Source organism: Mycteria americana, chromosome 3 (genome assembly GCF_035582795.1).
Source record: "Mycteria americana isolate JAX WOST 10 ecotype Jacksonville Zoo and Gardens chromosome 3, USCA_MyAme_1.0, whole genome shotgun sequence".
NCBI classification, from domain to species: domain Eukaryota; kingdom Metazoa; phylum Chordata; class Aves; order Ciconiiformes; family Ciconiidae; genus Mycteria; species Mycteria americana.
Window position 1 is genome coordinate 59,900,587 of NC_134367.1, and position 13,746 is coordinate 59,914,332.

The window sequence follows — 13,746 nt, forward strand, 5'->3', positions numbered from 1 at the left end:
ACAACCCCAACTCTCTCAGCCTGTCCTCATAGGAGAGGTGCTCCAGCCCTCGGATCATTTTCGTTCCCCTATACGATTCTGTGGTTCTGTGATTCTGTGGCCTTCCTCTGGACCCACTCCAACAGCTCCATGTCCTTCTTGGGCTGAGGGCTCCAGAGCTGGATGCAGTACTCCAGGTGAGGTCTCACCAGAGCAGAGTAGAGGGGCAGAATCACCTCCCTCCACCTGCTGGCCATGCTTCTTTTCACAGAATCACAGAATCACAGAATCGTATAGGTTGGAAAAGACCTTTAAGATCATCAAGTCCAACCGTAAACCTAACACTACCAAGACCACCACTAAACCATGTCCCTAAGCACCTCATCCAAACGTCTTTTAAATACTTCCAGGGATGGGGACTCAACCACTTCCCTGGGCAGCCTGTTCCAATGCTTGATAACCCTTTCAGTGAAGTAAAATTTCCTAATATCCAATCTAAACCTTCCCTGGCGCAACTTGAAGCCATTTTGATGCAGCCCAGGATACAGTTGGCTTTCTGGGCTGCAAGCGCACATTGCCGGCTCATGTCCAGCTTTTCGTCCATCAGCACCCCCAAGTCCTTCTCCGCAGGGCTGCTCTCAATCCCTTCATCCCCCAGCCTGTATTGATACTGGGGGTTGCCCCAACCCAGGTGTAGGACCCTGCACTTGGCCTTGTTGAACCTCAGGAGGTTCACGTGGGCCCACTTCTCCAGCTTGTCCAGGTCCCTCTGGATGACATCCCGTCCTTCTGGCGTGTCAACTGCACCACTCAGCTTGGTGTCATCTGCAAACTTGCTGAGGGTGCACCCAATCTCATATTACTATGGTGTGAAAGCTTTTGCTCTCTTACATTTTTTAATATATATGTAATATGTAACAATAATTTATATATTATAGTGTAATAATAAACGTAATTATGCGATATATACTCATAGGTAGATAACCACAGCAAACCAATAGCATTAATTATTCCTTTCTGGTTTGTCATGTTACAGAACAAGAGAATTGCAGTGAAATAGTTTAACTGCTGCCTGTTTTCCTGTCCATGTACACTTCTAGGGTGGTTGTTGTTGTTGTTATTATTTTGCTAATTTGCTTATCTCAGTGGCATTCTTTGGCACTGAATTATCTACATTCTAGCATGGAAATGTATTTCTTTGCTTCAGTAATTGCCTTTTTATATCATTATTATCCACCACTTTTAAGAAAAGAACAAGGAACTGGGAGATTGTTGTGGATGTGAATGTGTGTATACTGAAAAGTGAAACGAGAACCAAGAAAAGGCTTCGAACTTGTAAAGATGATGGCAACCCAGGATTCGCAAAAAAGGAAAATGACTGTTGTGAAGGTGCATCTGATGAAAATTTTATGTTGTTGTTTAGCTTAGAGACTGACCATGTTAGACTGATGTACCTGAAAACCTTAACACAACTCACTGATGAAAAACAGAGTCCAGTCATTGTTTCTGCCGGTTCCCGTGTTTGTTAAGGCATACAATATTTAAAATTAGTTGTTCCATGGACAGAAAGATTAAAAAAGTCTGGTTTCTTGTGTATTTATTTTCTGTGCCCTTCCACCATAACCTGCCTTCACCTAGTGCATCCTATATGAGCACACTTCTTCCCATTAAATATTTCTAGTTCTGCCCTAGGTTCCCTAAATTCTCACCCAATGTCTTCTCCCCCTCTCTAGCTCAGCAAGAATTAGCACATGCTGTACCTTTTTCTGAAGTATGGAGGTGCCAATTGATCATTTGCTAGAGCTGTGCTGGTTGCCAGGCCAATTTTCAGGAGCTGGCAGGCTGGCTGGCCTCCTACCAGGTAACGGCGACCTGGTGCTTCACTCTTTCTCCCAGCTGAAGCAATCCTACTTTAGTCGCTCTTGCCCAGGTACTGGTTTTCAAAAATCGTATAGGATCTTGACATCTTCAAGCGTCGTTACTCTAGGCCACCATGCAATGTGGTGTTATAAGCCTCATTTCTTTAGAATCCCAGGATAAAGTGCAGATTTTCACACGTGCATATATAAGGTTCTCCCTTTAACTTCAGTGTGAGATTTCATTTTTTGAACATTAGTATTAAACCACAGCAATGGTAATTATATAATTGAAAGTGTGCCAGCTGTATGTTGGATACTGCTACTAGCAAGGGGTATGAAAATATATAAAGATGAGGAGAAGAGGTACATAGACAAACACAGAATAAATTCTGGAGCTAGGAATAGAAATTAAAAGGTACCAGTAGTTTTGACCTGATCTTCCCTGGCTATGGAGACTATTTCTTCAAGCGTCAAGTCTGAATATATCAAGAATCTTGAGCAAAAATTTCCTGGAACTGGAATTTAGTAATTCCTTTGTGGTGCTGTGTGTGTCACCAGCCAAACAATTGCTAGAGAAGGATATCAAAGAGAACTGCTAATAAAAATAAATTATATTGCTTTCCATTTTTTATTAAATAAAAATAGATTTTTTTGTTTTAAATTTAAAAAAAATGTGACATTTATATAACAAATGAGAAATTACTTAACAAACTTAACTTTCAATCATCGCTGTTGAGCAGACTAAAAAAGCCATGGATCTTTAGTCATGGATCATTTCTGAAACTGCACAAATGCTTCAAAATCTCCAGATAACTTTTTCTTAGTCATTTGAATGTATTCATTGCAGATAACTCCATTGATTATGGTTCTTTCTGTAAATGCTCTAGCCTTAAATATTTCAGAGTTGTGTTGTTTTGTTTTTTTTTTTAATAGAAAGAAGCTGTTTTAAAAGGATGCTGTCAAATTCTAAGAACCTGTTAAAATAGTTTCAAGTTACTGCTCTTCCACTAAACTTGTGTGTTTTTATCATTCAGTTTATCATTTTATTTAGGTCAGAAGCAGGGACTTCTGGATGAATAAGGCTTTGATCTGCAAAGACACCTGAGCAGTTGGGCTACCTGTGATGTTGTGCTGTCCATCTGTGTACAAGTAAACATCTGTGTACATCTGTTGTGTATCTGTAATAATTAAATATGCACATAAAGACTATACAAAAAGTGATGTCAAATGCATTAACGGGCCTGCTTTCACCATTTTTTCCCCTGGAGTATTTCTGTTGTCGCAAACTTAAATGCTACAAATAATCTTATCAATATGTGTTTTTTAACTTTCTTAAAATTATTTTTCTACCATTGTAACAGTTTCCCCTCTGAGAGTTTCCCACATTGGGGAAAGAGAGTTTTCAGCTATCTCACCTGACCACCTTCAGTTAAGGCCTTGCTCTAATTAAAAGAACCAGCCAGAGATAGTAACTAGGGACTTAAGAAACTCAGGACAAAGCAATAGACCAGCATAGCTAAAACAGAGCACTTATGCTGTGATAGCTATGCCAGTGTAAGTGCTTCTTAGGGCCATTCTGTTCTGGAGTAAAGTTACTTTATCTTGGAAAAATCCCTGTATTTGCTTTTTTGGAATACCAGTCTAGAAGTAAGTGCTCACCCACATGTTCCTTTCTGACCTGGCGATAGTGGAATTACTAGTTGACTATAACCTCGCTTTTGTTTTGGCCTAGTAGACAAGTATCCACAACGGTTTGGTTCAGCAGGAGCCATGCAGTCCACCAAAGTCTGTCTCCTTACCTAGATGGAGGCTAAAATCAGTAAGGTAAAGAGTTCACTTTCAAAAGCCCCAATATTATAGTTCAATATACCTATATGTGGAAAAGCTTTCGTATTCAGTTTGGTTATGTTGGCAAAGATGTGAAGCCTTAGGAGACAAAGCACTTCATTTTGCTAAATCTCTCGTGTTCATGCCCGCTTATTTTATTGACAGCCCACCGTGCCAGAAAAAGGAAATGATCAAGTGGGTTAAGAGACGTGACATTAGATTTATTGTGTGTTAGTGGTTTACATCATGTTTAAGTAATATTGTATGACACGCTCTTCTGTAACCAGGCACTTAATGAATTTGTGCAGGAGTTAACGAAAGTTAAAAATGACCCAGTAGAAGAACAGCATATTCGTTATTATAAATCAAATTAAGGCATTTTTATGAGACATTTTGCATGTAATGAAAAGGAAAAAATGCAGCCATTTCACTGAATAAGAATATTGTGCTCCTTGCTCATGAACAGAAAACTAAATTGGAGTAGACATAATCACTGGAGTACTGTTCAGAAATGCATTGAAATGGGATAGGGTCGCTGTGTGACCAACCACAGTGGATTTGATGGATGTGAGTTATTTTTGAAAAGGTGCCATGTACTTGGGAGCCTAGCGTCAGCCTTATCTGTTTGAAGAATGCTGCCCAAACTCATATTTAAAGGGAAAGGAACTGCTTGAAAAATGGGTGGTAAAAGCATACATCTTTGAAAGATTTTTGCAAAATAATGGACTATAATTATGTTTGCAGAACAGATTTTAGCCAGATGTATACCCTGCATTTTATTGTGCATAAGCTCAAAGGTAGTTGAAGTTAGAATTACCTCCCTTTTTTGTGTGTAACTGCACAAGAAGGATGTATTCACCCACCACATGATTCCGCTGACCCTGGAGAGGCTTTTATCAGAGGCAACAAACCATGTCTCGCACGGCCCTCAATAGGTCACTGCCTCAGCAGAGAAGCTCTGGCCCGCTGCAGACTTGACCTAGTCCATCACAAACAGAAATTTTTGCCTGCTTCACTTCTGGCCTCTGAACATGTTTCTAAGCCAGAGAGCCACAGCATAAATACTGCATCTTGAGAAGCCTCGGATATCCATTGACATAGTTTGATGCGGTGTGTACAAACAAAAGCTGCTCCACGTGTAAGTCGTGATGAGCCACAACCAGATGTGTTTGAGTGGTTTGAAATCTACACAAGTCCCATTCCTACTCACCCCGAAGAATCCGGGTCTTTCCAGAGCGACTTGTAGGAGCCAGGAAGGGCTTTTAGCTGGGAGCTGTGTAGCACCAGCTGGGAATAAACACGCATAAGAGTCAAGGCCAGCTGAAAATGGCCCAGCGTTCTTAAAATATGAGGAAGAAAATTACATATCACTCCATTCTTTGTCCTAGAAATTGCCTTGGTAGCCAGTATTTTTTAGACTGATGTGTTCAGATGTGATGTCTAAAATAATTGTATTTTTAGATAACTGATACAACTCACAAATAGCAATCCTTGTGTGTCATGTTTTATCAATCTAACTAGTTAAAACTACTTTAGTTGAAACATTACTGCAGGTAGTACAGAGGCTGAGACCAATGTTATATACTCATAATTCAAAGGTTTAGCATGTCTGAACATACTGCTCTCAGCAAGAAGGTGACAGCACTTTGATGTTGACTCTGTGGAATGCTATCAGGCACTAAGCATGCAAATTTTTATCTGAATGCATTTTTTTAATATGGATTTGTATTTCATTTTTTAAGATTTATTAGTTTTACCTGAGAGACAATAAGGCAGATGACTAACTGCTTGCATGGAAACATTCAGCTAAGGAGATTAATGAAACTTTCACCATAAAACACCCTAAATATTTTCTTCTGGGCATTACGATCTCAAGCTGGCGACTTCCATTTGGCATTAAAGCAAAAGGAAGAGGATGTGTCTCTCTGCAGAAAGAAAGAGGATGTGTTAATAACCAGATTGAGATTGTAGATTATAATTATTTTTTTCAATCTCATCAAATGCATTTTTTCATGACCTCTCCCCTGCCCCTGCAATTTGACAGACCACTTAGATTTTTGTAAACTGATTTCTCCACTGATCATAAATAGCCTCTTCTTTGCTACCAGAGGGCAACATATTTGCTTCCAGTCCTTGGTCACTCACAGGTCATTTTTCTCCTAGATTTTCAGTTCCTTTCTACTTCTCAATAGGAAGCGATCAATATTTCACACCAGACTGTGGACATTAGGACAGCACAGGACAGCCACTCCAGGGCTGATCCTCCAGAGGCTGTAGTGTTCAGCCAAGCAAAGGCTCACCTACTCACAACAGTCTACCTGAATCAATAACTTCTGTACTTTAGAGTTTGTATGAACAGCTGTGCTGGATCAGACAGCCTGATAACATGACTTGAGTAGTGTAAGAACTTGTTAAGCACTCTCCCAGACTCTGCAGGGTCTTCTGGAACAGAAGTGGTATTTTTGTATTTTGTTGCCCCTACAGATATTTTTAAATGAAATTTCCTCATCATTTTTGAACAAATGCAAATTTCTGTTAATCACAATATCCCACAGCAGGGCATTGCACAGCTCAGTACACATTACTTGAATCAGTATTTCCTCATGATTTTTTGGAAATTGTGACCTCCTACTAACACTAGAGGCCGATATGTGTTGTATGGGAAGAGACAGTGAACTATCAGCCACTGTTCATTGCCTCCATGCCACTTGTGAGACTTCGGTGACCCTGCTGTATATATTCTGTAAAATTGTCCGTGTTCTCCCTTGCCCAACATTTCTGTTCCAAGCTGAGGAGCCCTAGCCTGCGAGGTGCTCACAGAGAAGAAATTCTTCCAGTAGTTTGAATGTCCTTATAGCTGGTCTTTGTTCCTTTTCCAATTCTGTCAGGTCTTTTTTGAGATGAGTAGTATGCTACAGAAGGTAGATGAGACATGCACATGGTCCTGAATATCTGGGAAAATATGGAATTGTATAATGGCTTAATCATTCTTCATGTATGATTGGCTTTTTTGACTACGAATGAGTAAGGAAGTGAAAGTTCTTTGAAAATATCTGCTGTAACACAAAGGTCTCATTCCTGAATCCTAGTTAATCTGTACTAGATTGAGATCTGGGCAGATTGCTTAACCCAGTGAAGAGACACTAGAGGTAAGAGGTTGTTTCAATTTCCTTCTGATTAGCTTTTTTTTTCCTTTTGGAAAAAGAAGAAAATTCGTTCTGACACCATTTTTTTTAGATGAAGTTATTTGTTACTCCATGTTTTCTCAAATGTACATTTTTTTCAATATATATATGTCTATATATGTATGTCCTATATATATGTCCTGTCTCTTCAATATTATGATCTGAAGAATAGCTCTAGTAGATTAAAGCAATTGTTCTTTCTATTTTAGAATCCCGCCTCCAGCAGTGAAGAGCCCTCTTGATTATTGCGTCCAAAAGAGCTGCAAGAAACTACGCAGTGGGCAGATGCTAAATAACCTGGCAAGAGGAAAAATCTTCCTTCTGAGTACCAATAACTAAAATACTGATGTATGCCCAGATGGGAAAGGGCTTGGGTCCTTCCCAGTCCTTTCTCACAGTTCTGGTATTCTTGTATATTCAACCAGTTTTCAGACCCTGCTTGTCTCTTACCTACAGGGATAACCAATGTTTTATTAAATGATTCAAAATGTTCCCCTTTCACCTACCCACCGACTTCTTATGCAGCCTGAGAACTAAAGGGCAGATTTTTTTCCAGAAGGAAAATTCCCTGCTTGTTGTTTTCTCCACCCACAGTAGGAAGTTAACTCATCGGAAAAACTTTCAGCCTGCTTATTGACATTGTGGACATATATGTATAGCCAAACTCTTAGAGTGAATGGTTTGTTTTGCTTTGATGGTTATGTAAAATAGTAAAATAATGAAATAGTCTATTTCTTATATGCAGATTATTTTTCCCTCTACCTTTTATATATATATGCATTATTACATGTTGTGGTATTAATTATTATATTGAAGTATATGTTACTATGTACATATTATATATGTATATATATAATTTGAATCCTGTTAAGTACTGAATTTTTTTTTCTTAGTCCTGTTCATCTGATTGCAGTAGGTTCATGCATAGTTATGGTAATTCTCACACACATGTTTAAGCAGCAGCACTGACAACAATGCTATATTGAACTGTACGTGCCACTAGGATGAGGCATATATGCTAACAAATCCTTCCCACCATAGGTGACCAAAGATTAGGACAGCTCTATGTATTAGCTGAGAATGGAAGTTTACATGCCAGAGCCCACTGGAAGTGCTAGCCTGAACCAAGGATCCCATCCCAGCTAAGCAGGGTGGGTGCTAAAAGGGAGAATTGGGTAGGAAAGCGGGTTGGCTTCCACAGAACAGACAGCAACGTTCTTTCAAACAAAAGGCAGCATAGCAGAGCCTCAGAAACTGAGCTTTTCATTACTACGTCCTGCTTTCAGCACAGCAGATGAAAAACTGGAACTAACTGAGCAGTTGGAAGCAAGAACTGTTTTCCAGGAAAAGCCTGTCTTGAAAAGTGCTTTGTGTGCACATGGGAGTTGGGGAGGCAGCCGTGTGATTTTGCATTTGATTCTGATTGTGCTCTGACAGGCTTGTATCTTCAAGTTCTTGGGTTGGGGCAGTGGCTGAGAACAGGCACTGCTTAATAGGATTTGATTAGACTTTTGTGAAGCAGTTTAAAAATACAGAAATAGCAGATAGATGCTGTAGTGAGATTATTGTGCCAACGAATGTTTTGTTTGTGTAAGGTATTAGCATTTTTGAACATGGTTTCTGATACCAACGTCCCCCCCGATCAGAAGTTAATCAGGAGTAAATATGATTGCAGACACGTGGCTGAGACACTTCTACCATAGCTCAGATGTCAGAAAGTGTAGTTACATCCCTTTCCCAAATTGTAGTAAGTCACAAGGCATCTTTCACAGGACTGGTAGATAATTTCCCATGTGCACAGAAAGATGCACACTCAACAGCTAGGCCTGCACCTCAGTGTAACTCTCTTGCAGCTAGACAGCATCCTAACATCTTCAAGGTGTCCTCAAGACGGGTGCCTTCTGCACTTTCCCTCCTTACATTGTGTTCCTTCTGTACTCACACTCAGCATAACTTTCACCGTTTCCCTTTACAAATCTACCTTTTTTTCCCTGCCTCTGAAGACAAAGTACAGCCACTGAGGGCACATGGGCTGGTGTGCAAAGGGAGGAGATGGCTCTCCATTGGGTTGTTCCCTCGGTGCTGGGGCAGAAGGGTGACGACATGGCCTGACCTGAGAAGGCGTCAGGCTGCAAGCTCTTTTGCTTCTCCAGCTCTGGAGTTCCCGTGCATCCTGTATGTCATCCTGCCTGACTCCCTATTGAAGGCTGACAAAATGTTCATTCTGTGCGTGCGGTTGCTCAACATCTTTTGTAAGAATCAGGAGTTTGCAAGAATCTCCTCCCTTGGCTAGAAACACCAAGCACTGGTGATGCCTCAGGAGCTCAGTGGAGGCCAGACATATGTTCCAGGGAGCAGGAATGGATTCCGCTGGAAGGTATGGACCCAGTAGTGTTCCTGAGGCACAAGAGCCCCATGCATGCTGGGACAAACAGATGAATGATAAAGGTTCATGCAGTTAGATTCACCAGCTGTGTGGGGAATTATTCCATACTCTCAGAAGGTATCTACAGACTTTGTTAAGCATATAGCCTACAAACTCTCTGTGGGCTGAAAAGAGGACCTGCGCAAGATACTTACTGCAACTCTAATTATCAGCCCTTAGGGAGAGCATGATGAGTATTCCAGTGAGTTTGTAAAGGCACAGCATGTTGTTCATGTCCATCCCGAAGCAGACTGAGCCAGTGGAGACCTTTTCTCTGAGGCCTAAAAAGTGCTATGGGCAAAAGGTTAGAAGTAGCAGCACCTGGGCGGTCTCCTTCCTGTAACTTCTCCAAAGAGCAACCACGCTACAGCAAAATGTCAGCTTGCCTGTAAATTCTGCCTCCAGCCTCCTTAACACAAGTACATACAAGCTCCTCTCACCCCATCCTTGCTGTCTTTCACCATGCTCAAGTCCTAAGGACCAAGCACGGATCCCCACCCCCATCCTTTCTAATTACCAAGACCGTTCCTCTTCTAGTGCTGAATTGCCCCTAAGCCCTAGTATTGCTCTCTGTCCCGCATCAAATCAATCCTACCAATTGCACCATGCTAACCTAAACTAAGAGCCCCCCGAAAAATCTTGCGCTTGCTCTCGCCTAACTCTGCTCCTGGTGATGCTAAGCCAAGGGCCAAGACTCAGCCTCATTCTACTGCTGAGTAAACCTGCTCAGATAAGCTAATTTTTATCCTAGACTCACATATAAATGAGAGTCTTGCAAATGGTGAGGACACGATGCTGATTTTGGAACGGAGGTGGCAGTGGGGTAGACACTCACACTGACAGGGATGTGTCTGTGCAAAAGGAGCACATGGGCAATCCGTAGGTGCCTAGTTGTCCTTACCTACTGGGTGCAAACACCAAGTGGGTGGGCATCTGAGAGGGGGAGGCCAGATGAATCCCTGGCAGATATACAGATTTAAAACAGTTTTCAGTGCTGAAGTTACAGCAGGTGAACGGTAATGCCTCATCTTCAAATATCGATGATATCGAATGATAAATGTATGTTTCCTATGAAAATCAAATACAATTCAAGCTTCAACTTAAACCGTATTTCAAAAGGTGACCTGGTTTTAAAGGGTGTGTTTATAGCTTTAGTCAAGTGTGTAAAACATTTAGCACCATCAAGTGGTAAAACGGTGTACTGCTTATTCCTAGTAGGCTCGATAATAAAAAAGGGGGCAATTATGCAGTTGCATGTTATAAATGTGCCCAAAGAATCTTTGAATACATTTCACTGAGGTTATCTGAAAAAGTTCCTGAGGTTTTCTCAGGAAAAGTACCGGATTTAAATGCTTGTGTTTCCAGCAAATCTAACTTGGACCAATCATTGTTTCAGCTTGAATATATCATAGTAATCTATGTTGGTATTTTTCAGTCTAAAGTACTGAGGTTGAGTTTATTTCCAGGCGTCAACATGGAAATAATGTTCATTTTAGGATAAAAGCTGGTATAGACTTTTCTGTTATTCTCCTTTCTTTGTGATGCCTTAAAAATGTTAGTTCTATAAAATGGGAGCAGAACTAGTAACCTGCATTGTTCCTAGGCTTGCTTCACTTCTCCTTGCTGGCCATTGAATGGGCTTGAATGGGGACAGCCACTGGTAAAGGCAGACTGCAAAAGATACAACTGTAGGCAGACAAAATGAGTAGAAATGAAATACAGAATTTAAAAGAGCACAATTAATTTGTGCTCTAAATGAATAACAACAACAAAGTCCTTTGCTAGGCCAAACCCAATTCTGCAATCTGAAGAGATTTTAAATTATGCAGTAATCATGCATCATGTCAATTAGTACCAGCCTTGGTACAGATAACACTTAAAATATGCATAACTTGATTAAAGAAATAATTGACCTACCTGTGGGGTAAAATGATCTATAATTATCCTGGTTGATTGTTACATAAATGTTTGTAATTTTGTCACTGTGTGCTTATCAAATAAGGATAAAAAAAGACCTTTTGTTCTACAAAAAAAAAGAAAAAACCTTGCTCCCATTAAAATAACCTTTTTCATTACTTAAACATTTATTTTAATGAGAAGCAGTCTTTAGTGGATGAGATCACACAACTGAAGAGAAAGAAAAGACAGGCAGACGAGCTGATCTCTGAGAAGGAAATGGAGATAATTTGTGCCAGGCAGGAATTAAAAGAGCAGCAAACCAACCTGAATAACAGCGAACAGAAAATCCTCATGTTACAGTCAAAGGTATTTTTCCTGCTATCACTGAATAACTCAAAGCATTTATTTGGACTGACTCCTCAAGTTTATCTGAGGAGAAATATCTGATGCAGAAAACGTCTTCATTTTGCTGTGGATACAGGAGATGAAATTCAGCTAATCAGAAAACAAAATTATTACTGTTGCAGTTTAAATTCCTTTCTTTAATCTCCTCTTCAGTCACATAAGCACAATATTTTAGTAACAAATGAAGACTTAATTCTCTAGTGTTTGTTTGAAATCAGTGTTAACTGAGTCTAGGATTCTGATAATGGGAAGTAGAGAGCATCTGCAGACTGGTAGGCTCCTTGAAAGCCAGGATGCTCAGCATCTTCCTACATGCATAGCTTGTAATGTTACACTTTTCATATATCTCTTGGACTTCCCAAAAGGGGCATGAAACTTTGAAGGGCATTTTTTGAGATCTTGACCAAATTTTAGGAAGTTACATGCAGAAAAAGCCCTCAAAATTATTTTTTTAATACTGGATAGACTTGACTGCAGTAGCTTGTCCAGCGTCAGGAAAGGAGAGTGTGCTCAGAGAGAGAGAGGCCGGTGATTCCAGCAGTAGGCAGAAGTGCACAAAAACCCTCTCTCAGTTTGTCCCAGTGTTAGATGCTAGAATCCCAAATACAAACACAAAGAAACACATGGTACTTAATAAAATGGCACTCTTTAATGATTAATCAAGATGAAAATATGTAAGGGTGCCTCTTTAAAGTATCGTAGAAGAAAGAAAGAAAGAAAGAAAGACACCTCTCAAAGAACACTGGGGACAGACAGGGAGATATGCTGAGTTTTACAAAGCCTACAACAATTCTGTTGTGTAATTCCCTTGTATAGACCTCAGCCACTCATTCTAAGAGAACAATTGATAGCAGCAGTCTGCTGTCATCCTCCAAAACACAGCGCTTAGGGGGAAAAGGAAGGGTTACTGCAGGCTTTGTGGTCAGCAGGGACGATGATCTGGGGGATGGCAGCACACTGCTCTGCAGGCAGAGGTGTCTCAGCTCCACCCAAACGCCAAGTCAGCTCCGAAACGGGAGCCATGTATCCCCACGTTAACACAGCACTGAATCCAAGCTAGCGTACTTTGCCTTCAGCTCAGCTTTCTGGCTGGCTGGGGCTCTGTGTAGAGCTGGCTTGTGTCCCTCTGAGCTGGAGCGCAGGCAGACTGCACTGAAAGGTGCACAGACTGCACTGCTTTTCATGCCGGCCTCGGAAAGCTTTTGTAGGCTTACTCTGAGTAAAGGAGTGTTTCGTTTCAGGCCTTTGAGAGGAGTCTGCTCTATAGATCACGCATCCTTTGGCTTGATCCTCATGTCATCTTGACTCTTCCTGAATTTAGAATTTTCAACACCAAAGGAGCAAGCAGGGTTGTCACTTTATCACATGGATAAAGCCATGGGTTAACAAGTGGAACTTGCTTTAAGAAAAATACAAAAGCACACAGACAAGTTAAAAAGGAATTATGTAGTCTGTGGTTTAATTGTATTTGTAAATTAGGTGAAAAACGAGGAACCATTAGAGTCTTGTTCTGTTTCTAACCGCTCATGATTAAGCAAAAGATGAAATCAGAATGCGCGGCAGTTTTTCAATAAGCAAGCTACGTTTTATCCCAGAGTACTGGCATCCCAAATTAGTGGTATGTTTTACAGGTAAGCTGTCAGTTAAGCAAAATTTGAATACTCATGTTGATGTTATTTTGCCTCCTTGTATGTGTACCATTACCAAGCTAAAGCAATGTGCAGAACAACAAACGGCCGTAGAGCAGCCACTTTCTAAAAAGAGAAACCAGGTTCTGAAATTGCAAATGGCTGTGCCTGACATGAAAGAGAAAATATTTTTGAAAATAGTGATGGTGCAAGAGCAGATAACAAGCAGTATCAGGTGATTTGGTTTATGGTAGTTGGGATTTTGAGGGCACAGGACTCAATTCTAGACCCATTCTATTTTCAGTCATCTATTTTCTACCCCATCTATTTTCAGTGCTCTTAGGGAGGCTGAACTCACTCTAACTGGGCACCCAGTTCTCTGAAAGCACTCTGCTCATCATGATGGACTGCTGACAGTTCTTCCTTATTCACTTTTTTTAAAGAGAAAAAATAATGCAACTTTATTTGATGTTTGCTGATTCTATGATTGGTTCTGCAGAGGCATCCTTTCTACTGTGAAGCCCTCTTAAAAAAATCTT